General features: G+C 49.9%; 1 protein-coding gene across 3 annotated transcripts in view; it reads left to right on the top strand.

Annotated features, from left to right (window-relative positions):
* Positions 1–26592, top strand: part of DDX11 (DEAD/H-box helicase 11) — a 652402-nt gene that overhangs the window by 526619 nt on the left and 99191 nt on the right. The window lies entirely within an intron of this gene.

Genomic DNA, 26592 nt, shown 5'->3' with positions numbered 1-26592 from the left:
TTAGCGCAACAGCGGGGAAGGTGTTGGATTTAAAATCTAACACATTCCCTGGTGTTGCCCCCACCTAGCGCAAGTCGTTGAAACGACTTGCTATGTAATGCCATGCATGGTAAAAACGTGGACGATGTAACGTCTGCGTTGTTATCAACCTGCGTGGTATTACCAGCATTGTAAACGCTGTCTTCCCCTGGCTTTTGCCCTTTTTACTGTGGGTGAGCCTTGCAACTGGTAACTTACCCATGGTAAATGGACTGAATGTGTTTACCCCCAGTGTCCACCTTTTATGGTGAGGTCACTGTGGCGTGGTAAGGGGCACTTGGCTGGTTACATACGAACCGTATGCACATGTATGAGGGCTGCACATGTGAGACTATCATCATGTGCAGCCACGTAACTGAACACAAGTAGCCTGGCACAGAGGGGACCCTGTTGGATTAGATGATGACCTGGGGTAGGCCCTTTAATGTTAGTGTATAGGGAAAGTCAATGTGGTTTAATGTTTTGTGTGCAGTGACACTTTGTTTTACATATGTTGGAAATCACCTTAGAGTGCTGTTTCACTTCTCTTTGGCCTATAAAGCCCATCAGCAGATCGAAATTAGGTGGAACGTGTGCCAAGATCAAATCTGCAAATTCCACGAAGGTGTGTACGTCTTATGAGTTTTCCAGAATTGTCATATTTCTCTGGCTCAGACCAGGATAAAAATGCAAGCATTTTGTCATCCTTCTGGGCCAAGTTAATTAAATTGCCCCAGCATGCTGTAAAGGAAGGTTGAACAGGGGTGGAGAGGTGATGTTGCACCCTTAAATTGGCCTGGGGTGCCTGGCTGTTAGAGCTGTACACCACCACTTTAAGAGTCTTGCACACGAGAGAAAGTGCTTTTTTTAAAGCTGTATACTGGGACTGAATGGCAGCAGCTATGGACAACTGGCAGGAGGAACCTCCTGCTGCCCATCTGGACTAAGGACTACAGTTGACCCTATGACCAGTTGGTCTCTGCCCAGGATCAGGGGAGCTTTTCCCCTTACACCCCTGTGAGGGATTGCGCGATGACCGTCCGAGACTGACGTCACGGAAGCACTCGGGTCCTGACCTCCCATACTCCGTCCCTCACTCCGCTCCTCTGACAGAGAAGAGGAACGTACAGGAACTACAACATCCATGCTCCTCTCTGGTTTCTTCACAGACGGGAACCAAAGACCCGGAAGAGGGCGGGGTTAAACCCGGAAGTACTGTCCCAGCGCCAATGAAAGCCGGAGGAGAAGAAACGTCGTCGTCGAGGACCAAACGCGAGAAAGAGGAAGGAACCCGGAACGAACCACACGAGGAAGACGAAGACGGAGAAGGCGCTGAGGAGAGAGCGAACCCCGAGGACCACAAGCAGACGAAAGACCGAGACGACGCGGACGCCGAGGACCGCTGGTACGAGGAATGGTGGTGCCCACCGGAGGACGCTGAGGAGCGGCCGTAACTCTGGAGAGTTACGGCGGGGGTCGGTGAGTAAAACCGTCTCCGGGGTGTGAGCTGGGGGGGGATTGAGGGAGGCAACGGAGGGACTGGGTCGAGACCTGGGAGGCCCGAGTTACCGTGTAATTGTCGCGACCAAGTAAAACTCTGTCTTGATAAATGTCTGACCTCACTACCTTTCATAGTCGAAGCAACCTATCCTGCTAAACTCGTTACTCCCAATACTTAGCCGGACTACGTTCAAGCTGCATTATTTCCCTTCACGTCCATACTTCCCTTCACCTCCCTATTTCCCTCACGATCCCTCCTACCGATCCTGAAGAACACTTGCTGGTGCGGTGACGGTGTTGAAACAAACGTATCACAATATACCACCCTGACAACCCCTTTCTTTTCCCTCCTATGAGCCTCCGGGAAGACGGCCACGCCATCGCCAAAGAAGTCCCCGATACCTCCACCTTGAACCCTACGGAGGCTCCGAAGCGGGAAGACATTCTCACAGGAGGGAAACCAGAAGAACCAACGTCATCAGGATCTCTATTGTCACAGAAAATCAATAAAAAGCCTTCCTTAGGCAAATATATACAGCCTCCTCGCCTGTTCATTAAGCCTGCCCTCCCACAAGTGGTGTCAGAAGTGGGATCCCAAGGCGTCATGGAGGCTGCACTAGCGAAAATGGCTGAAAATCAAGAGCATCTGGGCAAAGTGATGGAACGCTTTCTGACAGTGGTAGAGGAAGACCGAGGCAAGTTGCAACAAGTGCTTAGTGGACAGAGCGATACCCACGGGGCCGCCATGGAGAAACTTACTGAAGCTCTCGGACATCAGAGAGGTCCCACCACGCTCCCATCCGTAGTATTACAACGATATGTACCAGGTGAAGATCCGGATTTCTTCTTTACGAACTTCGAACGGATGGCCACAGCTGCTTCTTGGCCGGCCGATAAATGGGGCCAATACCTAGGACCTCTCCTCTCAGGAGACTTACAAGCCGCGTATCAGGCTGCCACCATTCAGGGGGTGGTTCCATACGCAGACATAAAACGCTGCATCATGGAGCGACTGGGGGTAGATGACGAAACGTATCGAAAGCGCTTAAGACAAATGAAGGAAGGCGTCCAAGAAACACCCCGAGCTCTCTACTTTAGGGTGAAGGATATGGCAGATCGATGGCTGAAACCCGCTACCACAGATAAGGATGGAATCATGGAAAAAATATATTTAGAGCAGTATTTGTCCTCTCTACACCCCCCTATCCAAAGGTGGGTGCGACAACAACCTCACCTTACCCTTGAAACCGCAGTGGAAATAGCCAGTGCTTACAGTAGAGCCCAAGAGGTCCAAAAGGGGCGCGACGAGCCCACAACCAAACCCACTAGTTCAGGGTTACACCGGCCTTTGAGGCCCCCACCGCCCAAAAGACCAGAGACTATTACCATTGTTCCAGGGGTACCCCCTATACGTCCACCGACAGCCGGACCCCAGTGTTTCCAGTGCGGAACACTAGGTCATATCGCCAGGTTCTGTCCACAGATAGAAGAACCAATGGAAATTGGAGTGGCTCGTAACTACTATTGTTCACCCACGGAAAAAGATAAACCACCCTACCGATGTACCATCTCAGTGAACGGACAACCTATGACTGCCCTTGCTGATACCGGCTGTTTACATAGTGTAATAAGGCCACAGGACCTCGGGAATCATGTCGGTCCTATCGACGGCACTGTCGCCATCCGGTGTGTGCATGGAGATACCAAACCATATCCCACAACACAAGTACGAATCCAGAACTCTCAAGACCCTGGTTCATTCCTCACTGTGGGCTTGATTCCCCGCTTGCCTGAACAAGCCATCATAGGAAACGATTACCCGAAGTTGACCCAGTTGGTACGGGAGGCGGAGACCAAGGAAGGTGACTGGTGGTCTTCCGCACCTTTTGCCCAGGAGGTGGATAAAGACTGGCCTCCAACAAAGACAAGGAAAAGCCGGAAACAAAGGAGAGCAGAGAAGGCCCGACATCTTGTGGCACTACCGGTTCTTCTGGATGAAAATCCCTGGGAAACAGATAGGAATTTCCACGCCGCACAGCGAGAGGACCCCCTACTACAAGGAGCATGGTCTCAAGCCTTTGACGCTGAAGATCCCCACCATGTATGTCCCTATTTCTTTACGAAGCAAGGGTTATTGTACAGAAAGGGGTCCCCCACTCAACGTGCCCAGTTGTTGATCCCAGGCCCCTTCAGAGACAAAGTCCTCTTTCTAGCACATAGTCACTTGTTAGGAGGGCATTTCGGCACGGAGAAAACCGAAAAACAGATCACTGAGCGGTTCTATTGGCCAGGGATATACCAACAGATCAAAAGATACTGCAAGGAATGTCCTGTATGTCAAAGGAATAGCAGGTATCAACCCCCTAGAGCTCCCCTAAGACCTCTTCCCATAATAGACAAACCCTTTCAACGTATCGGTATGGATATCATTGGTCCCTTACTACCGTCCCGTAGTGGGTGTCGATATGTACTAGTTATAGTGGACTATGCCACACGTTTTCCTGAGGCCATACCCTTACGTCGGCCAGACGCCTCTAACATCTCCAAGGCTATGATCAACCTCTTCTCACGAGTTGGATTTCCGAAGGAAATCCTGACTGACCAAGGCACTCCTTTCATATCCCGCCTCATGCGACAGGTCTGTTCTCAGTTAGGGGTCAAACAGATTAGGACAGCAGCATACCATCCACAGACGGATGGATTAGTGGAAAGGTATAATGCTACTATTAAAACCACCCTCAAGAAACTCTTGGCCCTAGAAACCCGGAAATGGGAAGATATCCTACCCCTGGCTTTATTTGCTATTCGATGCAAGGAACAGAAAAGTACCGGTTACTCGCCTTTTGAATTACTTTATGGGCGAAAACCCCGTACTCTCCTCGACCTGGCACAAGAAGGATGGGAGAAAGAACCCGACTTCTCCAAACCCCTAACTGAATACATGGCCAATTTACGCACCCATCTAAGCCAGATTAGAACCGTCATGCGTTCCAACCTGGAGGACGCCCAAACAGCTCAGAAAGGCCAATATGACAGAAAAGCCAAAGAGAGAAGCTTCCAAGTAGGAGATTTAGTACTGCTAATGATGCCTTCATCAGACCAGAAACTATTGGGACAATGGCAGGGGCCCTTTCCAATAGTCGAAAAGGTAACTCCCGTGACCTATAGGATAGAAACAGATTCGGCAAGACACACCTCTCAGATTTACCACATAAACCTATTAAAAAAATGGCAGGGCCCTTGTCCTCTCGCAGTAAACATGGCGGACACCCCAGTTCCCTTGTTCGAACAGTGTATTTCACCTGATCTAGAACCCTCTTTGCGGACCAGTCTGTCCCAATGGTTAAACCCTCTGGCGAAGACCTTCTCCACCACCCCTGGTAGAACAACACTCATAGAACATTCTATAAAAACACCTCCCGGAAAAAGGGTACGTCAACGACCGTACCGTATACCTGAAGCACGCCGTCAAGTCATTAAAGAGGAAATAAAAATGATGCTAAAAATGGATGTCATTGAGCCCTCCGTAAGTGAGTGGAACTCACCGATTGTCCTCGTACCCAAGCCAGATGGATCGGTACGCTTTTGCATTGACTTCCGTGAAGTCAATAAAATATCAGAATTCGACACCTACCCTCTTCCCAGGGTTGATGAGATGGTAGAAAGAATAGGGAAGGCCAAATACATTAGTACATTAGATTTGTGTAAAGGATACTGGCAAGTTCCACTCAGACCCCAAGATAGGGAGAGAACGGCGTTTTCCACTCCGGACGGGTTGTATCAGTTTAAGGTGTTGCCCTTTGGGTTACATGGAGCCCCTGCCACTTTCCAAAGAGCTATGAATGTGTTGCTACATCCCCATGCATCATACGCAGGAGCGTATCTAGACGATATAGTCATTTACAGCAACACCTGGGAAGAACACCTTGCACATCTGTATCAAGTTATCCAGGCATTAGGTCAACAAGGTCTGAAAATCAACCCCGCCAAGAGTCACTTAGCAGCCCAGACGGTACACTATCTCGGGTACTTGCTGGGTGACGGCCTCATAAGACCCCAAACGTCTAAGTTGAACGCCATCTCTCAAATCCCTCTCCCCAAAACCAAAAAGGATCTCAGGGCCTTCCTTGGCCTTCTGGGTTATTACCGCCGGTTTATACCTCTATTCTCCCAGGTGGCTGCACCGTTAACAGACCTGCTTCAGAAGAAAGTTAACACCGAAGAGGTGCTACGTCACCCTCCATTGGCGGTCTTGCAAGCCTTCAATACCCTAAAAACGACTCTTACGTCGGACACAGTCTTAGTTAGTCCAGATTACTCCCTCCCCTTTATCCTTCAAACGGACGCGTCAGATCAAGGCCTCGGCGCAGTCCTATCTCAGGAAACCCCACAAGGTGAGAAGCCAATTTTATATATTAGCCGGAAACTATTCCCGAGAGAAAAAAACTATGCTACCATTGAAAAGGAAGCCCTGGCCATTAAATGGGCCATTGAGACCCTACGATATTACCTGGATGGCCGGGAGTTCACACTTTTTACGGACCATGCCCCATTAGAATGGTTAGCCCGAAACAAAGGACGTAACGAGAGAGTCCTTAGATGGTTCCTGGCCCTACAACCTTACAGGTTCACAACCAAACATAGAAAGGGGACCGAACAAGGAAATGTGGATTTTTTATCTAGGTTTCCCCAAGAACAGAACCCTAGTAGAAAGACAGCAAGGGAAAGGGGATGTGAGGGATTGCGCGATGACCGTCCGAGACTGACGTCACGGAAGCACTCGGGTCCTGACCTCCCATACTCCGTCCCTCACTCCGCTCCTCCGACAGAGAAGAGGAACGTACAGGAACTACAACATCCATGCTCCTCTCTGGTTTCTTCACAGACGGGAACCAAAGACCCGGAAGAGGGCGGGGTTAAACCCGGAAGTACTGTCCCAGCGCCAATGAAAGCCGGAGGAGAAGAAACGTCGTCGTCGAGGACCAAACGCGAGAAAGAGGAAGGAACCCGGAACGAACCACACGAGGAAGACGAAGACGGAGAAGGCGCTGAGGAGAGAGCGAACCCCGAGGACCACAAGCAGACGAAAGACCGAGACGACGCGGACGCCGAGGACCGCTGGTACGAGGAATGGTGGTGCCCACCGGAGGACGCTGAGGAGCGGCCGTAACTCTGGAGAGTTACGGCGGGGGTCGGTGAGTAAAACCGTCTCCGGGGTGTGAGCTGAGTGGGGATTGAGGGAGGCAACGGAGGGACTGGGTCGAGACCTGGGAGGCCCGAGTTACCGTGTAATTGTCGCGACCAAGTAAAACTCTGTCTTGATAAATGTCTGACCTCACTACCTTTCATAGTCGAAGCAACCTATCCTGCTAAACTCGTTACTCCCAATACTTAGCCGGACTACGTTCAAGCTGCATTATTTCCCTTCACGTCCATACTTCCCTTCACCTCCCTATTTCCCTCACGATCCCTCCTACCGATCCTGAAGAACACTTGCTGGTGCGGTGACGGTGTTGAAACAAACGTATCACAATATACCACCCTGACAACCCCTTTCTTTTCCCTCCTATGAGCCTCCGGGAAGACGGCCACGCCATCGCCAAAGAAGTCCCCGATACCTCCACCTTGAACCCTACGGAGGCTCCGAAGCGGGAAGACATTCTCACAGGAGGGAAACCAGAAGAACCAACGTCATCAGGATCTCTATTGTCACAGAAAATCAATAAAAAGCATTCCTTAGGCAAATATATACAGCCTCCTCGCCTGTTCATTAAGCCTGCCCTCCCACAACCCCCTAAGGATTAGTTGAGGTTAGTATTGGACTTCTGCACCCAGGAGGAGAGCAGCAACAGAGGAGAAAAAGGAGAAAGGCTGGCATAGGGAGCCAGTGGAACCAGCACTCTTCAGAGTATGCCACCTTAAAGTCCAGGGGCCTACGGAAAAGGCTCCAGGTGGCTAGGACTTGCCACCCTGAGCAAAATGAGCAGACGATCACGCAAAAGAGCCCAACCGGGCCCGATATATCAAAGGGAGAGGATTTGACCTATAACCCCACCCCTCTATCGAGGACACGGAATACTGGGAGCTCAGCTGCAAATGCTCAAGAAACCCCTGGTGTGGGTCAGGTCCTGATGGTCGACGCAAATAGCCTTTTACAGTCTATGGGACCTCCCCTTCCCAGAGCTCCTGAGGCCTGGGAATCCCAACACCCACGCTGGCGTTTTCATCTCTGGGCCCCCACCACATGGAGGAATCAGAGGAGCGCCATCGAGCCTCCACCAAGATGCCAGGAAAGGGGCCCAGACCACCAAAGAATGAGGAATGCCATAACGCTCCCCCGAGAAGATGAAGGGCCGGGGACCGCATCTACAGGCCACAAGGATCCAAGAGGGAGCGTTGCCAGGCTCCACTAGCTGTGGTGGGCCTGCCACACTCCACATGCTCGTGTCTGGGGGGAGTGGGCGGCCACCACAAGAAGAACTCCCTGCCCACAGGAGCAGGCAGAGGCTAAATCCCACACCGACAGAAGAGGAGACTACTGGTCGGACAGGGAGCCAGCTTGGGCAGCCGGGGGTGGGGTCTCCAGCTTCCCTCGATAGAAAAAGACATGCGGGTGGGATCAGGCAACTCCAAGGAAATTTAAAAGGGAAAATAAAAAGCGAGGCCATGCGGCAGCAGGAAAAGACTGCAGCTGTAGTCTCTAATTAAATATTTATGCTCCTAGAGGGAGCACCCATAATACCTGGGTGGCTTTGCTCAATTCCTAACTTTCTACCAGTGTGTTGGCCATAGCATGACAGGGGCAACAGTAAACTGCTGAAAGAGTGTAGCAGCTCCTCCCCAAGGCATGTATGTAAGGTGCTAACCCTGAGCTAAGAGGGTCAAAGATATTAGGACTACCCTAAGCTTTATTTGCATTTACAAGCATCCCCAAGGCTGGAGCTTTTGCTCTACAGCTGGGAGTACATAGTGCAGAGCTCTCTTGCTGCAGTTTGTGGCCTAAAGTTATTTTTTTTTAAAGGCAGACATGGTTTATGATTTCAGCAATGATTTATTTAAAGATGTTATTCACCATACTTTATTTAAATGTGTTAATGCTGATAATAATAATGTGTGCACATGGTTACAATGCTTTATTACTTGCATTATACAGAAGCCAGGCATGGAATTCGGTATTTTCCCCTGATTCTGGTCTTTAAGTGTGGTAACATTGACCTGATGTAAGGTGACACCCCCCTCTATGTTGATGTGCTGTCTTGTACATGGCTGCATGGGGGGGATACTGAGATCTTTTGATTCATGACCATACAGGGATCAAATTAAATGTTGCCCAAAGGGTTTCCACCAACCTTATGTACTTTTGGAAATGATTGCATAGTTTTTAGTACTGTATGCCTAATGTATTTTTCCTTCTAAAGAAAAAGCACAGACTGGACAATCAGTTATTGAGTGTGTTTGGAACCCAGTAAAGGGGTGAATGTGGACCCATTACTTGGGTAGGACGCACAACTAATGGCCCGTGTCCTTACATTGGTGCTGTTGCTATTCCCGCTACTTTCTAGTGCGTGCTGAAAATGGATGGACGCCTCCATCCTATCCTAGATCTTTACTCTCACAATGCCACAGCCACCCAGTGGAAAACAGAATCTACCCATTTTTACCAGGCTGGCATGAGATCACATTGGATAGTTGGATCCCACAGATTGTTCACAAAGAATACTCTTTACCCATTTTCGCTTCTCCACCACACCTTCTAGCATCCATTCAGTGGCTGACGGAGGAACATCTCACCATATTGTGGAAGGTAGTGCAAGCCCTTTTGGTCACTGTGGCTGCTGCAAAGGAAGGTGACGACCCACAAATAGAGTGAAGAGAAATATTATGCTATCTCATCTGGGTCAAAGTCTCCCCGGGCCCTAGGTTAGGTGGTGAGATGGGCAGTCATGCGCGACACTTCAGAAAAGCGGGGACCGGCCGTCGGCGACAAATGTCGTTGGCACAGCAACTTTGACCACCCACACCGAGACTTCCCTCCGGAAGTTGATTGAGAATGCCGCTCGCCGGAATTGCTTCAATGGCAGACATGTGGTTGATCGGTGCGTGCGTAGGGGACCATGGTCGACGAGAAGACTTTGATGACTGGGGCATCCGTGCTGCAAGAAGCTTCTTTCAACGTTCTGAGGAACTGCAGTTCAGATTAGTGTTGCTAGCACAGAAAAGAAGGAACCATCTCCACTCTCACCCTCCAGGCGGGGAAAACAATCTAAATGAATCTGATGCCCATGTGCAATACCACTAAAAGGTGGAGTCCCTAAGTCCAGTGACTCAAAAAGACTTAGGGGCATATTATCAAGGACATGCGTTAATTATCGCAAATCGCGCTTAGCGCGATTTTCATTATCGCCGTCTATTGCTGGAGTACATCGCCATGCTAGCAGCAGATTAGCAACGCTTTGCACAATGGCGATGTACACTCCAGCGATAGATGGCGATAATCGGCATATGCGTGAGAAAAGCAGCGATAATGTTAGTGCGCTATTGAAAACCTTGCTGATAGGGGAGTGTGGACTTAACATGTCAATCCACCTCCCATTGTGAATATAGCTTAGTCAAGTTTGAAGCAGGTGTTAAATTCCGGCGATAACCGCGGTTAGCGCGGCTTTTTTTATCGCTTGACCCACATTGATAATAGGGCGATGTTGTGTTGCCGACGGATTCCATGAGGATTAGGTGAGGAACGTCTACTTTGCATGTCATTAGCGATAAATATCGCTGACCTGCAAAGTAGAAAGAAAAAGGCAGCTAACTCAAGGAAACTCGCGCTAAAGCTTGTTAGCGAGTCCTTGTAAATAGTGAGTTAAAAAAATCGCCGGTTTTTCGGCGCTATGTGCCGAAAAAGCGCCGATGTCTCTTGATAATATGCCCCTTAATTCGAAGAACACAAGTTGTACACTTCCAAGCCCAGGTGGACGTTTGCACAGCATCTGACTCTACACCATTACATGCCACAAACAGATGCTTACAGGGTAACATTTTTCTTTACTCGGCCAGACTAGCATTTTGGTCAGTCAATGCCACCTGTTTATTGGGGATATGGTTAGCAAGATCTTTGACAGTCCTTGAATAATTTCGAGCTAACCTATCTCAAATCCTTTCAGGATGCAGTCAAATACATCATCTGTTCAGGACTGGACACCACTGACTGCTTGGGCTGGACAGTCTGCACTAACATGGTCTTTCTGTGTCACTTAGATGAGATCCACAGGCTCCTCTTCTTTGATGGACATCCTATTTGATGGATCTCGCCTGATGGGTGAAAAGGCTAACTCAGCATTGGAACTCTTCAAGGAAAGCTTTGACAAAGTGCGTTCCTTGGACCCTTCAGACCCTGCAAGACAGAACCCTTAACAAATTTGCCTCTTTTGAACCTACTCTAGAGAGTTGGTGTACTAGCAACAGGCATCTCAGTATTTTTGGGGTCAGGGATCAAGCAGACAAAGTCCTGTCCAACAGGGGCTGCAAACTTCCCGGGCATCTCAAGCCAACAGTGTCACACAGTCACTCTGGGAGGCAGTATCGGGCATTTCCTCAAAGGGTGGCAAAATATAACTTCTGACAGATTGGTCCTTCAGGTCGTGAATCACACATTGTCTTCGGTGTTACGTTTTTTTTTCCTTGCACTTTAACACTGCCTACCCGTCAGTACTCCTGTGGCGTCATGTTTGCCTCCTGTAGCTATCACGTAAAACTGCTGTCTAGCAGGTCCCTAGTGGCCATTCCTGCTTCTGGGGATTCCACGTTATGAACTGGAACAGAACACTCTTTCATTGTGTTTTTCGTTCCCTTTTCTTGGTTACCACTTGCTGCGTTGTAACCTTACACTGCATTTGCATGCTACTTTCTCCCATGGAGTGGTACAACACTATGCGTTACTCTTTCTGCTCCCTTTTCAGAAGCATTAATTCCTCTATTGGGCGTTCTATATGACTGATGGTTTCTTCACCAGTACCCAGTCGGGCGACTGCTTCTTGGGTATTTTTGCCTTGGAGTGGTGTAACGCTCTGTTACTATTCTTGCCTCCCCTTTTTCAGGAGCGCTAATTCCTCTATTAGGAATTGTTTATGGCTATGATGGTGCACATAACTATTCTCCCTCAGCAGTAGAGGCGCTAGCCTTCTTTTTTTTGCCACTGGTTACTTCTTCTCTTCTCTCATTCAGGTTCTTGCCCCTCTGGGGACGATCCCTTTCTTTTCTCGTCTTTACTGCAGATTGTTGGGACTTGATTTCATTGCATCATCTGATCGCTTCTATTCACATTTGTGGTCCAGTGCGACTGCACTTGAGGTCCGGCACTGCATTGTGCTGGGAGCTTCCTTCAGTTGCACCCTTTTTTTTCCTTATCATGTTACCTCCTTTTTTGTTGGTTTCCATACACCTCTTTGCCCCCCACCCCCCCCCCTCTTTGTGGCAGACATAGGTTTTTTTTCTATGTACTATACTACTCAATTTTGTAATGTTGGGGGAGGAGCCTAGCGCTTGACCAAGATGGCCGCGTGAGCTCAGAGCTCCCGAGACCCTCGCGCCCTCCGTCGACTATCCTGTCTTTAATCCTGTCGGTATGCATGGCATCGTGTGGATGACCTGTCAGGGAGGCGATTGATGCTACCCACGGTCGGATCGCCCACCGGGAACCGGACTTATGCCTGGCGGAAGATTGCGGCCTATCTCCCGGGGATGCCAGGGGCTAGAGTTGGCAGGATGCCCGACTCCTAGTTGAACAACAACGGCCAGGCGAGGTGTGAACTGTCGGACGGAGGTCCCCGTCCTTTCACTTTCGCTTTCTCTCCCTTTGTCAGCCCTGCCACTGGAGAGCTCTTGGTGGCTTTATTACCCTATGGACGCTCTGCAGGCTACTCTGGCGGCCCACTGCAGAACTGATCACTCCTGACTCCTTTCGTTGAGAGGGACCCGTCTTATCTGAACCGACCTGCCTGGTGTCAACCATGTCTGGCAAAGCAGAGGTGGAGCGGCTGAAGGCTAAGTCTACCAGGCGGGGAGCCTATACCCAAGTCAATAGCATGGACCGCTATGCTCTGCAGAAGGGATCACCGAGTGGGTCGAGCCAGTCGCTGGATACCCAGAAGGCGGCCTCGCCTTTGGCCCCGGAGCTCTCACTACAGGATGTCATGGGCGCGCTCGAAGGGATGCAGACTTCGATTGGGAGACAGTTTGATGCCCTGGCGCATAAGGTGGACGCCATCTTGGTGGATGTCAACCTGATCCGTGCGGACTTGGGCAAAACGAATGAACGGGTTAAGAACCTGGACCTCAAGACCACAGGCCTCACCGATGATGTCACGGAACTGCAGACCGAGGTTCGTAAGCTGAGGACCGAGAGTGATCTCGCCGCCCGCCGGCTGGAGGACTTTGAGAGCCGGGCCAGGCGCAACAACGTGCGCGTCATCGGGGTCCCGGAGTCCTCGGATGAGGCTTCGGTTGACCTGCTTGTCGAGGACTTGGTGCTTAATCATCTGCAGCCTAAGGGTCTTGGAAAGTTCTTTGCGGTTGAAAGGGCCCATAGAGTGCCGGGTGGGAGGCCCAAGGCGGGTGCCCCGCCGAGGCCGATCGTCGCCCGGCTTTTTCATTTTCGAGATCGGGACGCTATCCTGCAAGCATCGAGGGTGACGGGCCCGGTCCCCTTCCAGAACGCGTCGGTGAATTTCTATCCGGACTTCACCCAGCAGGTGCAGAGGCAGAGACAGGGCTTTCTGGGGGTGAAGAGGCGGCTCCGGGAGAGGGATCTGAAGTATGCCATGCTCTTCCCTGCCAGATTACGTGTGGTGCACGAAGATCGGACATTCTTCTTTGACTCTCCTGTTATGGCCGATGAATGGCTGGACGCTTTGCCCCGACGACGGACGGGGGCAGACACTGACGAGGATGGAGACAGTGGCCGGGATGGGCAGGGCTGATTTTTCGGAGCCGATCTGACTCGATTTGGCTATATTTGAAGACTTGCATAGAGTGCAGTAAATGCGGAGGGTTGCGGGAGGACTAGGGGTGCTCTTTTCCTCCCTTAGGGTACTTTTTGTAGATTTTGGGTTTTTGTAGGGCGACAGGCACACTGCAAGTTGGGGGGGCTTTGTAAGCTGCAGCAGGGGTGCAGGGTGGGGGGGGTTTCTGGGATTTTGGGTTTGTTGTTGGGGGGTTTATTTCTGCAAGGCATGGTGATTATTTCCAGGACTGTTCCATGGTGGCTCTTCGGGTGTGGGGTGGGCCTCTTTACGTTTGAGGATGGGGGGTAGGGGTTTAAGTGTTATAAGCTGGAATGTTAATGGTTTGGGGGATCGCATTAAGCGTGGGATTGTTTTGCAATTCTTGAAACGGTCAATGCCGGATGTTGCCCTGCTGCAGGAGACGCATCTTATAGGTAATACGTGCTATGCTCTGAATAGGAAGGGTTATAAATTCATAGCCCATTCGGGATTCTCTTCCGGGTCCAGGGGTGTGGGCATCCTAGTCAGAGCCTCGCTGCCATTTGAGGTGGACTCCACCATTGTTGATGATAGGGGGAGGTTTGTGGCGGTGGCGGGGCGGTGGGAAGGGAGAACTTTGGTTTCGGTTTATGTCCCGCCGGCCCTGCAGGCCTCCACGTTCACAGATCTGGGTAGGGCCTTGCTGGATCTCCCGGGGGGTATGCTTGTGGTGGGAGGTGATTTCAACGCTGTTGGCTCCGGTCTGCTGGATAGACACCCGCCCAGAGACACAGGGGGGGCTCAGAAGTGGCTTCCAGACTTCCTAGACACGCTTGGCCTGATAGACTGCTGGAGGCTCCGGCACCCTACACAGAGCCAATACACGTTCCACTCCGGGGCACATGGTAGCCTTTCCAGGATTGATTACCTACTCACTCTGGCTGCACATGCCTCATTGGTCTCCGAGGCTAGGCACATGGCGCGTGGTATATCGGACCATTCGCCAGTATGGATCCGGCTGGATCTGGGTCGGGAGGGAGGAGGAAGGGTGGCCCCTATCAACCCGTGGTATTTCCGAGACCCCAAGATGCGCAGCGCGCTGGTAAAGAAAGTAGATAATTTCTTCAAGGACAATCAGGGATCCGTGGACTCGGCAGTGTCGCTGTGGGAAGCATTTAAGACCGTGCTCCGAGGGGAAGCCCTCTCCCTTGTAGTAGCTGCCAAGCGGCGGAGAGATGGCGAGGTTCTGCAGGTTGAGGAGGAGATCGCGGCTCTGGAGGGAGCGCTAGAGGAGGAGGTTACAGAGGCCTCACTGCATGAGCTTTGCTTGAAGCAAACTGAGTATAAGGACCTGGTGACGAATGCCGCTAAGACCCTCAGTAGGGAACAGCAGGGCCGTTTGTATGATGTAGGTGACAAGGCAGGGAAGCTCCTGGCTTGGCTGGACAGAAAAGAACGGGTCAATAGAGTCGTGCCAGAGTTGACGGGAGAGAGGGGAGAGGCGATTGTGGAACCTGAGAGGATTGTAAAGTGTTTCTCGGACTATTTCTGTAGGGTTTATGCTTCAGTGTCGGACAGGCCGCCCGAGGACTCGTGTGACCTCCTCCGTGATATCGAGTTGCCCTGCCTCTCCGATATAGATAGGGACGATCTAGATGGTGACATAACGGTTGACGAGGTGGCGGGGGCCATCCGCGCGTTAAACTCGGGTAAGGCCTCGGGACCGAACGGCTTGCCGGTCGATCTGTACAAGCTGTTTCCGGATAGGGTCGCCCCTCACCTGCGCGCCATGTTTGTGGAGGCGCGGGGGAGTGGGACCCTCCCGTTGGACCAGCGACTGGCGACGATTGTGGTTATACACAAAGAGTGCAAACCCCGAGATAAGTGCGCCTCATATAGGCCTATCTCACTCCTTAACGCAGAGCCGAAAATTCTGGCCAAAATCCTGGCGACCCGATTGATTAGGGTACTTGGTGACTTGGTCCACCCGGATCAATCCGGCTTCATCCCGCACCGAAACACAGCGTTAAATCTTCGGCGCCTCCATGGCGTAATCGCCAGGGCGGGCACGCTGCGTGAACCAGCTATTGTGGCGTCTCTCGACGCCACGATGGCCTTTGACACGGTGGAATGGGCATATTTGTGGGCCGTGCTGACCAAGTTCGGCTTTGGCCACGGTTTTGTGAGCAGGGTGAGGTTGCTGTATGAGGGGCCTCTTGCGAGTGTGGTGGTGAATGGTCGGGCGTCGACTCCGTTTCAGCTTGGGAGGGGTACTCGGCAGGGTTGTCCCTTGTCGCCTTTGTTGTTCGCCCTCGCCCTTGAGCCGCTGGCTGCGTGGATACGTTGGCACCCGGATATACGGGGCCTTAGATGGTCGCCTGAACACGAGGACCGTATTTCGCTCTATGCTGATGATATCCTGCTGTATCTTGCCTCACCCAAGAAATCACTTATAGTGGTCTGTGACGTACTCACATCATTTGGTAGGAACTCGGGTCTCGTTATCAACTGGAGTAAATCGTATTTGTATGTTCTTAGTGGCGAGGTACCACCGATCCCTAGAACATGCTCGATACAGGTCGCTCAGCAGGGCTTCGTGTACTTGGGGATCTTTATCTCCATGGACCCTGCTGTGCGATATGAGAAGAACCTGCTCCCCCCCCCTGGCACGCCTGAGGCGGGATGTTGAAGGCTGGCGGAGGCTGCCGCTCTCCCTCGTTGGGCGTGCGGCCCTGTTCAAAATGATGTCTCTTCCCCGCTTCCTCTACGCACTGCAGAATACTTTGGACTGGGTACCGGCCAAATGCTTTCGGGAGGTCGAAGGCCTCCAACGAACGTTGCTGTGGGATGGGCGGCCGCGAATAGCTATTGCAAAGTTGACGCTTCCATGGTACGACGGGGGCATTGCGCTCCCAGACATCCGACGGGACTATTGGGCCACCCAGCTGAGCGCGATTAATCATGGGTTGTATGGCCCTGCCCTCAGCCCTGGGTATGCCATGGACAGGTGGCTGCTGCGTGGTGGTAACTACTACAGGGCGTTGTACTCGCGGTCCCTAGACTCGTCCCTCACGGGGCCCACTGGTGTGGCAGTGCGTGTGCGGAAGATGGCAACTGACTCGCTGGGCTGGAAGGATAGGCTCACCCTCGCTACCCCGCTGTTTGAATCGGAGATGCTGGGAAGGCTTTGGCACACAAAAGGTTTTGATAAATGGGACCTGATCGGCATTTCCAGGGTGGGAGATGTGCTGAATAAGGGGAAGGTAAAGTCCTTTGAAGAGTTGCAGATGGAGTATGAGCTGGGGCCTTCCGAGTGTTTCCGATATATTCAGGTGCGTCACGCCCTCCGATCAGTCCTCGTAGAGGGTGAGAAGGTGCCTGAGTCCTCTCCTTTGGAGGACCGGGTCCTTGATGGCCATATGCCCGAAAGCACGATCTCGCTCATCTATAAGAAACTGATCAACGTCCGGGCGGACATGCTTCTGGGGCTGAGGGACCAGTGGACTAGGGATGGCCTCGAGTTGGATGATGAGGATTGGCAGTCTGCTGTTTCCTCTCCTAAGGAGGTTGCGATCCCGTCGCGTCTGAGGCTGGTGCAGCTTAAAATACTGCATCGAGTGTATGTGACGGGGCCAAGGCTGGTTCACATGGGATTCTCGGAGGACGGCCTATGTAGGAGGGGATGTGGTATGGTGGGTACTTTCCTGCATATCATTTGGGAATGTGGTGTCATTACGGAATTCTGGAGGAGAGTCCATGCAGTGATGGGGGAGGTGACGGGCATTGCTATGCAGCCGGAAGCGCGGTGTTGCCTCCTGAATGTCTGGGGGCCCACTGACCACGATGCGGCACAGACCCAATGGGTGACTCTGGGCAACATGGTCGCTAAGAGGGATATCGCGCGACTGTGGGGCTCCGCGGGGCCCCCCACATTGACCGCGTGGAAAGAAAATATGGACTGGAGTATGCTAAGGGAGAAGACGGTATATTGCGCTAGAGGCCGCCCCCGGAAGTGGCACGCCATCTGGGGGCGGTGGAATCAATACAGGGGGGGAATATGTGTTGCCCCGGATCTGGATCCTCCCGAGGAACAGCTTTCCTCCTGACCTTCTTTCCAGCTCCGTATGGTTAATGGACCCTTTTTTGGCCTCTGCTCTCCCCCCTTCTTCCTCTTTACACTGTACTGTAACTGGTAGATGAGTGGGGTCCGGCCTCCCCTGGGGGGCTTTCACCATGGGCTTTCAGTGTTCTTGCCTTGCTGGGGTTTGTTGTGTGTTTTGTGTTTACTTAAAATTGAACCTTTGCACTTCTCCTGTCACGCTACTGGGGACGCATCTCTGTTTCTATATATCGATGCTGCCGAACCTCCGGGTTGTAGGCTGAATAGCTGTGTCCTCACTTTTGAAAATGAAGGTTTTTATAAAAAAAAAAAAAAAAAATGTTATGTTGTCATATAGGTGCTGCGTACTGTTATTTCAATCATTCATATATATTATTAGTATGTCTTTCCCTTGGGAGTAGGGTAAGTTTTCTCTCACGCTCTACCCTTTTTTCCAAGGGAATATACAGGTTTGTCTAGATTCACCTTGTGCATCTTAATAAGATTCTTATGTCTGAATGCTTATATATATATTTCAATTGCTTATCCTAGAGCTCTTCCTTTGTCTATAGCTCTTTATTCTGTTTATGGCTGCTTCTTGGGGCTAGTTTTAGCGACTGTTTCTCTTCGCTAGCATGATTACTCTGCGATATAACGAGATTGATCAGTGGCTATTCAGAGGTTCTCTATTCCACATGGCCTATTCAGTGCCCTGGATGCTCTATGATCATTATGGCCTTTTTGGGTCAATCACTGGCATTTCTTCTTGCCGTGACGAATTTCCCTTCACACTGTGGGCAGTATCTTTCCCACCCTGTGGTTGTTTCTGTTGTGGTCACCTTATAAACCTGGGTCAGATGCTGTCGGAGTCTAAACGTCTTGTATCTCTCATTTTATTTCTTTGACTTGCTATGGCAGGTGAAACGGCATTCCGCACCCATGGTTTGCATTGTACAACTCTTCGACACCTGGTCCCTTATGAAGGACTTTTTGTGACTGCGTTTTTCTGTGCTGGACTTGTGTGACCGAGTGTCATATTTTCCTCAGTCCTTTTCCCCCTAGTTTTCTGACCGGGTTCATATACTTGTACATTCTTTGTAGTCCCAGTTCGCAGAGTCTCCTCCGGGGATGGTATGGCGTGGGTATCTGATTCTAAAGTAAGGAATCTGCGGCTAGATGTCTCTATCAGATGAACAAGCTACGTACCTTCTGTAACGTATATCTGTAGACAGAATCTAGCCGCAAATTCCTTACACCCCTTCCATCCTCCCCGCACTGCAAACTATTTTTCATATCGAGTCTGTGTTGGGATGTCCTGGTTGCAGACACTCTTGTTGTATTGGAGGCTCAAGGGATATCCTCTCTGGGATATCCTGTTGGGGTTGCAGGTTCGTTCCTACTTCAAACTGCATATTCCTCTATTCACTATGGTAATACTTTGGTGGTTCTGTCAATCTCTTTGAGGGTCAGAAGAACACTGCTGTTCCTGTTTTCTGTCCTGAGTCTTCTTGGACATCTTGCATCCATGACTGCTTTCTTCTGCATTCAACAGATATGTGACACATGGTGTCTATTGTCTTGACTCACTGCTCCAATGGGCAGTTTCGGTATGTGGCTCCAAGTTTTGAGCCCGGGCTATGGTCACGAAGAAACTGATGTCAGCGGAGGGGTTATATGGACTCCACTGATGCCACATCCAGATACAACGGCGCTGCGGAGTCGCTCGACGCCCTATGTCGGTGTGTGGACGTACTGTGGAGAAAAAAGTTTCTGGATCCAGTCTGGCGCCTGGGAGGATTCTAAAGTAAGGAATCTGCGGCTATATCCTGTCTCTACCCAATACATTGTTACTGAAAGTAAGTAACTTGTTAGTCATTGCGCTCTTAACTATTCTTAGGCAGGTGACACCTTTTCACTTCGTACGAAGGGTTCTGCTCTCAGTTGTTCGTCATTGCCTTCAGGAATTCAAGTGGCTATTATATTCCCATGGTGGCACAGGTGATTTTCCAGCAATAGGGAGAACCTTGGTTAGATCATTTTTTCACTTGAGAACCTGCAATGGCAAAAACTTTGCATCCTGAAGGCTCGCTCACAAGAGACACATTCCAGAAAGAGTAAAGCACAGATCTCATGTACATCTTTCCACCACTGCCCCTTCTGCCTAGTTATAAAGAAATCAGGAATGACATGGCAAGTACCCACAACTTTTGGGCATGAGCATCTGTCATCCGATCAGGCTACTACTTCAGGAGGCTCTCCTGTTGCAGCAGCAAGGCAAGTCCTGCACCTGAACCTGTGTAATCTGCACCTCCATGTGTGGATATTGAGCAGCCCCAGTTGACTGCATTTCTTCTTCCCGAAGTTGTGGATGCCTTACTGCCAGGCATTCTTCTACTAACTGTTTACAACAGGTGCTGGATCGAGTTTATGGCCTGGTGTGGCACCCACAGTACAGACTCCTTTGCCGGCAAAAGTGGCAGATGCCCTGTTATTTGTTTATTCTGTGGCCCAGCAAGGGCTTGCAGTGGACACTGTCAGCACTTACTTGCTGGCCCTTTTTGTGTTTGCTGGATCTTCCATCCCTGTTTAAGTAACCTGCTGTGATGAGGTTTCCCAAACGTTTGATACACAAACAAACCTAGTCAGCCTTTGGACTGTGTAACAGTTTAGCAAACTGCTGGCATCCCTTACTTTGGCTTCCCCTCTATAGATCTGTTCAGTACTTCAATTAAACAAGGTAGCTGGTTCCACCGCATTTGTGCTGCTGGACCTTTGTAACTCGTCTCCCCCTTTTTAAAAAAGCTCATGCTAGCTCCCACAGTTATGTCCGTTTAACGTTCCAGCTCTCTACTACCCTTCCTTGCACAAATTACATAATCAGTGGTCAACAGGTGACTTATAAGCTTCTGGAAGAACATCTGCTCTTCCATCCAGTCCAATCCGGTGTCTGGGAAGGCCTTAATACAGAAACTGTTCTAACAAAAGCAACAAACTATGGGGCATATTAGCAAGGGCCGGCGATAATTATCGCTAAGCGCACTTCACGCTAGGATAATTATCGCCGGCTATCGTGGAATTTTATCGCTGATATAGCGTGCTATCAGCAACTCTTATCTCAAAACCGATACAATTCCTCGCGCTAACAGACAAAAGTGAGATTATCGCTGGAAATCCAGCGATAATCTCACACATTTTGGCGCTAGCTTGCTGATAAGGCAGGGCATACTTAGCCATTATATCCACCTTACGTTGGATATAATGGCTAAGTCAGGGTGAAAGCAGGCGTAAGGAAAGTAGCGTTAACTGTGGTTAGCGCTACTTTTCTTATCGCTATGCCTGTTAGCGATTCCCTTGATAATTGGAGAAATGCCGGTTAGCGACATTTCTCCAGTTATTTTGGGACGGAACGCCCACTTTGCATCTCATTAGAGATGCAAAGGTGGGCGTTATGGAAAAGGGAGCTAAGGCAAGGGAGCTAAAGCAAGGAATCACGCGTTAGCGTGACCTTGCTGATTAAGCGATAAAATTATCGCCGCTTTTCGTCCGAAAACGGACGCTAAAGCAGCAATAATTTTTCATCACCAGCTTGCTGATATGCCCCTAAATCTAGCTCATTCTGGATGATCGAGAGGTGGCAGCAGTAATTTTGGTAGACCTGTCGGCCATGTTCAACACCATCTCATGATATTTTGCTAGAGTGCTTGGATGAGACACTCAGACCCCAGCTAAACCAACTCCCACAACGTGCCATGGGGATCAGCGCTTATCCCCAAATTATTTAATCTCTATGTGGCTTCGCTAGCCAATGATAAACTGGTATGGCTATAAATTCTGTGCTTATGTTGATGGTGCCCCATTAAGGCTGAACGGGAACACAGACTTGGTATCTTAACAATATTCTTTATCACCAAATGGATGAAATACAACTCTGGTAGTAAACAGAGAAAGAATTAAGTTGATACATTTTGATTTGAAAACTCACCATGTGGTCACTTTATTTGGTTCTTTTCTGATACCCTCCAAACAGTCCAAAAACGTAGGAATCATTTTTGATTCCAAACTTACCTTGAAAGAGTATATCAAATAATTTACCACCATGTGCTTTCGATTGCAGTCTGTTATTAGGAAGATCCTTCCATCCATCCTCTAGGAAAGACCTGGTCAAATCTCTGATAATCTTCAGATGTGACTCGTTATTAGTCAAACTTCCCAAATTCCTACTGCAGTAGGGTATAGATAGTACAAAATGCTACTGTATGAAAAATTCTGGAAATTGAAAAGGAATATGCTACTTACCAGTATGCATCTGTTCTTGGCATGTAGAGCTGCAGATCTACACACTTGTGCATAGATCGCCATCTGTTGTTGGGCCCGGATGTTTGCAGTTGTTTTTCCTCTTGGAAAGTCTTTGGAAGTCACGAGGTCGGTGACTCCTCCTTTGGATCGTATTGCGCATGGGCTTCGGCTCCATCCTCAGATTGTTTTTTGCCAGCAGGGAAATGATGGAGTGTAGTAATAAACAGTGAAGATGCCCATGTGTGTTGTATCTAAATAAGATAAAACTGTAACAGATAAAGGTAGCCGGGGAGGCGGGTGGGCGTGTGTAGATCTGCAGCTCTACATGCCAAGAACAGATGCATACTGGTAAGTAGCATATTCTGTTCGAGGCATATGAGCTGCAGATTACACACTTTTGCATAGATTATATAGCAGTACCCACCCTTAGCGGCGACCACCCGTATCTGTTGCAGTGGTTTGAAATAATGTTTTGAGTACAGCCTGGCCCACACTAGCCTGTGGCTTAGTTTGCACATCTACACAATAGTGTTTAGTGAAAGTGTGCGGTGTTGACCATGTAGCTGCTTTGCAGATATCATCTAATGGAATGTTTGCTAGAAAAGCTATTGAAGCCCCTATTTTACGTGTAGAATGGGCTTTAGGGGGAACGGATAGCGTTGGTTTTGCTTTGTTGTAGCAAATCTGAATGCATTTGACAATCCACCTAGCTATCCCCAACTTGGAGATGGGGTTGCCCTTGTGTGGTGGAGAGAAAGAGACAAACAGTTGTTTGGTCTTACGGAAAGGTTGTGTTCTCTCGATGTAGTAGAGTAAGGCTCGTTTGACATCTAGTGTGTGGAGAGCTCTTTCTGCAACGGTTTGTGGTTGCAAGAAGAATACTGGTAGTTCTACTGATTGGTTTAGATTAAAAGGGGAAATTACTTTAGGGAGGAATTTTGGGTTGGTACGGAGAACAACTTTGTTATGGTGCATTTGTAGAAAAGGTTCTTGAATGGTAAATGCTTGTATCTCACTGACCCTTCTGAGGGAAGTGATGGCTACGAGAAAAGCTGTTTTCCATGTTAAAAATTGGAGTTCACATTTGTGTAGAGGTTCGAAGGGAGGCCCCATTAGTCTGGTGAGAACGATATTTAGGTTCCACACAGATGAGGGTGGCACTCTGGGGGCAATTATTCTTTTAAGGCCTTCCATGAAGGCTTTAATGGCAGGTACTCTAAAGAGTGATAGATGTTGCCTGTTTTGTAGGTAAGCTGCTATAGCTGCGAGGTGCAGGCGAATGGACGTATAGGCTAGATTACACCTTTGTAGGTGGAGTAAGTAGCCTATGATGTGTTGAATGGAGACGTCAAGGGGATTGATGGTGGTGTTGTGACAACAAAACGTTTCCACTTGGCGGCGTAGCACGCTCTAGTGGTGGGTTGCCTAGCTTCCTTGATGACGTTCATACAGTCAGGAGGAAGATTTAGATAACCGAATTCTAGGATTTCAGGAGCCAGATCGCAAGGTTGAGCTGAGCTGGGTCCAGGTGTCTGATCTCTCCATTGTTCTGGGTTAAGAGGTGTGGAGAGAGGTGTAATTTTTGGTGCGGTACTACAGATAGTTCCAGCAGTGTGGTGTACCACGGTTGTCTGACTCAAGTTGGAGCTACTAGGATTAGTGTGAGGGAGTGTTGCTGTAGTTTGCGCACCACTAGTGGAATGAGTGGGAGAGGCGGAAAAGCGTACGCAAATCTGCCTGACCAGCTCATCCATATCGCATTCCCTTTGGACAATGGGTGTGGATATGTGGCGGCGAAGCTTGGGCATTTGGTGTTTTCGTGGGTGGCGAAGAGGCCTATCTGTGGATGCCCCCACATCTGAAAGTACGGGTTAGAACTTGTGGGTGGAGTTCCCACTCGTGGATTTGTTGTGTTTGTCTGCTGAGCAGATCTGCCATAGTGTTTTGGACGCCTGGTACATGCTGAGCTAGGAGAAAGATTTTCTGGGGTATGGCCCATCTCCATATGCTCTGTGGTAGCTGAGAGAGCTGTGGAGAGTGTGTGCCGCCTTGTTTTTGAAAATAGTACATGGCTGTCATGTTGTCTGTGCGGATTAGGACTGCCTTGCCTGAAATCTGTGTTTGAAAAGATTTTAGGGCTAAGAAGATCGCTAGTAACTCCAGATGGTTGATGTGGAGTAACTTTTGTTGAGGTGTCCATGTGCCCTGCACGGTGAGATGTAATAGATGAGCTCCCCATCCGGAGAGCGATGCGTCCGTCGTTAGTATTATCTGGGGAACCGGGTCCAGGAACGGTCGACCTTTGGAAAGGTTTGTGGTGGTCCACCACTGCAGAGAGCGATGGGTGCGACCGTCTACCAACACCAGCTCTGTTAACTGACCTTGGGCCTGGTTCCTTTGGCGCGCTAAGTACTCTTAGAGAGGACGCATCTGGAGTCTTGCATGAGGTACTATGAAGATGCAAGAGGCCATCATCCCTATTAGTTGCATAAACACTCGAGCTGAAAGGGAGCGTTGTGCCATGAATTTTGCGCGTAGAGCCTGAATGCTTGTAATCCTGGTAGGATTGGGGTAGGCTAGCGCTTTTGAGGTGTCTATGGTGGCAACAAGGTATTGTTTTATGTGGGATGGTTGTAGATGGGACTTTGCGTGGTTTACTGTGAAGCCCAGTTGGTGAAGTAGCTGGATAGTGGCATGCATGTGTTGTACACACTGGCTGTATGAACTGGCTTTTATTAGCCAGTCATCTAGGTATGGGAAGACATGGATATGCTGTCTCCTGAGGTGGGCTACCACTACTGCTAGGCACTTGGTGAATACACATGGTGCTGTTGTGACTCCGAACGGGAGTACTTTGAATTGGTAGTGTTGGCCGTCCACTATGAATCTGAGGAATTTCCTGTGAGCGTTGTGCACTGGAATGTGGAAATAAGCATCTTTTAGGTCTAAAGTGGTGAGGAAGTCGTTTTGGGAAAGCAGTGGAAGTACCTGCTGAAGCGTTACCATGTGAAAATGGTCTGAGTGTATGTATTTGTTTAGGGGCCTGAGGTCTAGGATGGGCCGCAGAGTCTCGTCCCTTTTTGGTATGAGAAAATATAGGGAGTAGACCCCCATATTTCGTTGGTCGATAGGAACGTGTTCTATCGCCCTTTTATGTAGGAGGGAGATTACCTCCTGCTTTAGTAGTGTTAGATGTTCTTGTGACATTGGGCGTTGTCTGCGTGGAATGTTTGGGGGGATAGATATTAGTTCTAGGCAGTAGCCTGACCAAATTATTTGTATTACCCATTTGTCTGAGGTGATGGTGGCCCAGACAGGGAGGACATTTTGGAGTCTGGCCCCGACCGGAGTGGGATGGTCTGGGGGGGGAGTGGAGGGAAGTCATTGGGTAGGTGCGGTGGCAGAGCGGGCGGTGTTTGTTTTGCCTCTGCCTTTGTTATTGTTGCCCCTGTAGCCGCCTCTTTGGTAGCCCCTTGTAAAGGTGGACTGGGCCTCATAGGAAGTGGAAGCGGTTTCGGAGGAGTAGCCTCTGGATGTGCTCCGAAAGGAGCACCTGGGAGGGTGTGATTGTAAAGCTCCCATGGATTTTGCCGTGTCTGTGTCCTTTTTCTTCTTTTCTAGGGCCTCCTCCACTTTTGGGCCAAACAGATGTTCCTGGTCAAAGGGATGGTTGAGGTTGGAGGCCTGTACCTCAGGTTTAAAACCTGAGATCCTTAGCCATGCATGGCGACGGAGGAGGACACTAGTATTGATGGCCCTGGAGGCTGTGTCTGCTGCATCTAGGGCACAACGTATGGAGGAGTTAGTAATGGTTTTGCCCTCCTGAATTAGCTTGTTGGCCCTAGGTTTGTATTTATCAGGGAGATGTTGCATTATGGCTTCTAATTCGTCATAATGGGCCCTGTCATACCTGGCTAGTACCGCTTGTGTATTGGCGATACGCCATATGTTGGCAGCTTGGGATGCAGTACGCTCGCCTGATGCGTCCAAGAGTTTAGACTCTTTGTCAGGTGGTGGTGCTTCGCCTGACGTTTGGGAGATGGCCCTTTTACGTGCTGTGGATACTACCAGAGAATCTAGTGGTGCTGGCCCTCTGATGTAGGAGGGATCTGTAGGGGCGGATTTATATTTCTTTTCAATGCGCGGGTTAATGACCCTGGCTCTGACTGGATCTTTAAAGACCTCTGGCACATGTTTTATAACTCCCTTGAGCATAGGTAATATTGAGGTAGTCCTATATGTGTTGTCAAACGTGTCTAGTAGGAAATCCTCCTCCACGGGGTCGGTATGGAGATCTACCCCATGATAGTGTGCTGCCCTTTGTAATAGATGGTTGAACCCCAGTGAGTCTTCTGGTGGGGAAGGTCTGGAAGGGTAGAGATCATCCTGTGGGATGTTAGGGGTCAGGGATATTGTAATCGTCCCATGGGTCTGGGGAGCCTGTGGGAGTAGGGTCCCCTGTAGGTAAATCTTGGGGCACGTCTCCTATGTCATAATATGGATCCCCCTGATCATCATCATCCGGAGAGGGTGTTGGGGAATGATGAGGTGGGGGCGGAGATGGTGGAGGAGGGGAAGGTGGAGGGGGCGGTGGAGGTGGGGAAGGTATTCTGAAAGGAGAGGTAGCAGAGTCCTTCCTCTTTGGAGGTGGAGCAGGTTTTTCCAGCTGTCTCTTTTTGATGGAGAGCATCAAATGACCGGTTT

The sequence above is a fragment of the Triturus cristatus genome, chromosome 4_1 (genome assembly GCF_964204655.1).
Source record: "Triturus cristatus chromosome 4_1, aTriCri1.1, whole genome shotgun sequence".
Classification (NCBI taxonomy): domain Eukaryota; kingdom Metazoa; phylum Chordata; class Amphibia; order Caudata; family Salamandridae; genus Triturus; species Triturus cristatus.
The sequence above is the reverse complement of the archived record's forward strand: the minus strand, read 5'-3'. Positions and strand labels throughout refer to the sequence as shown.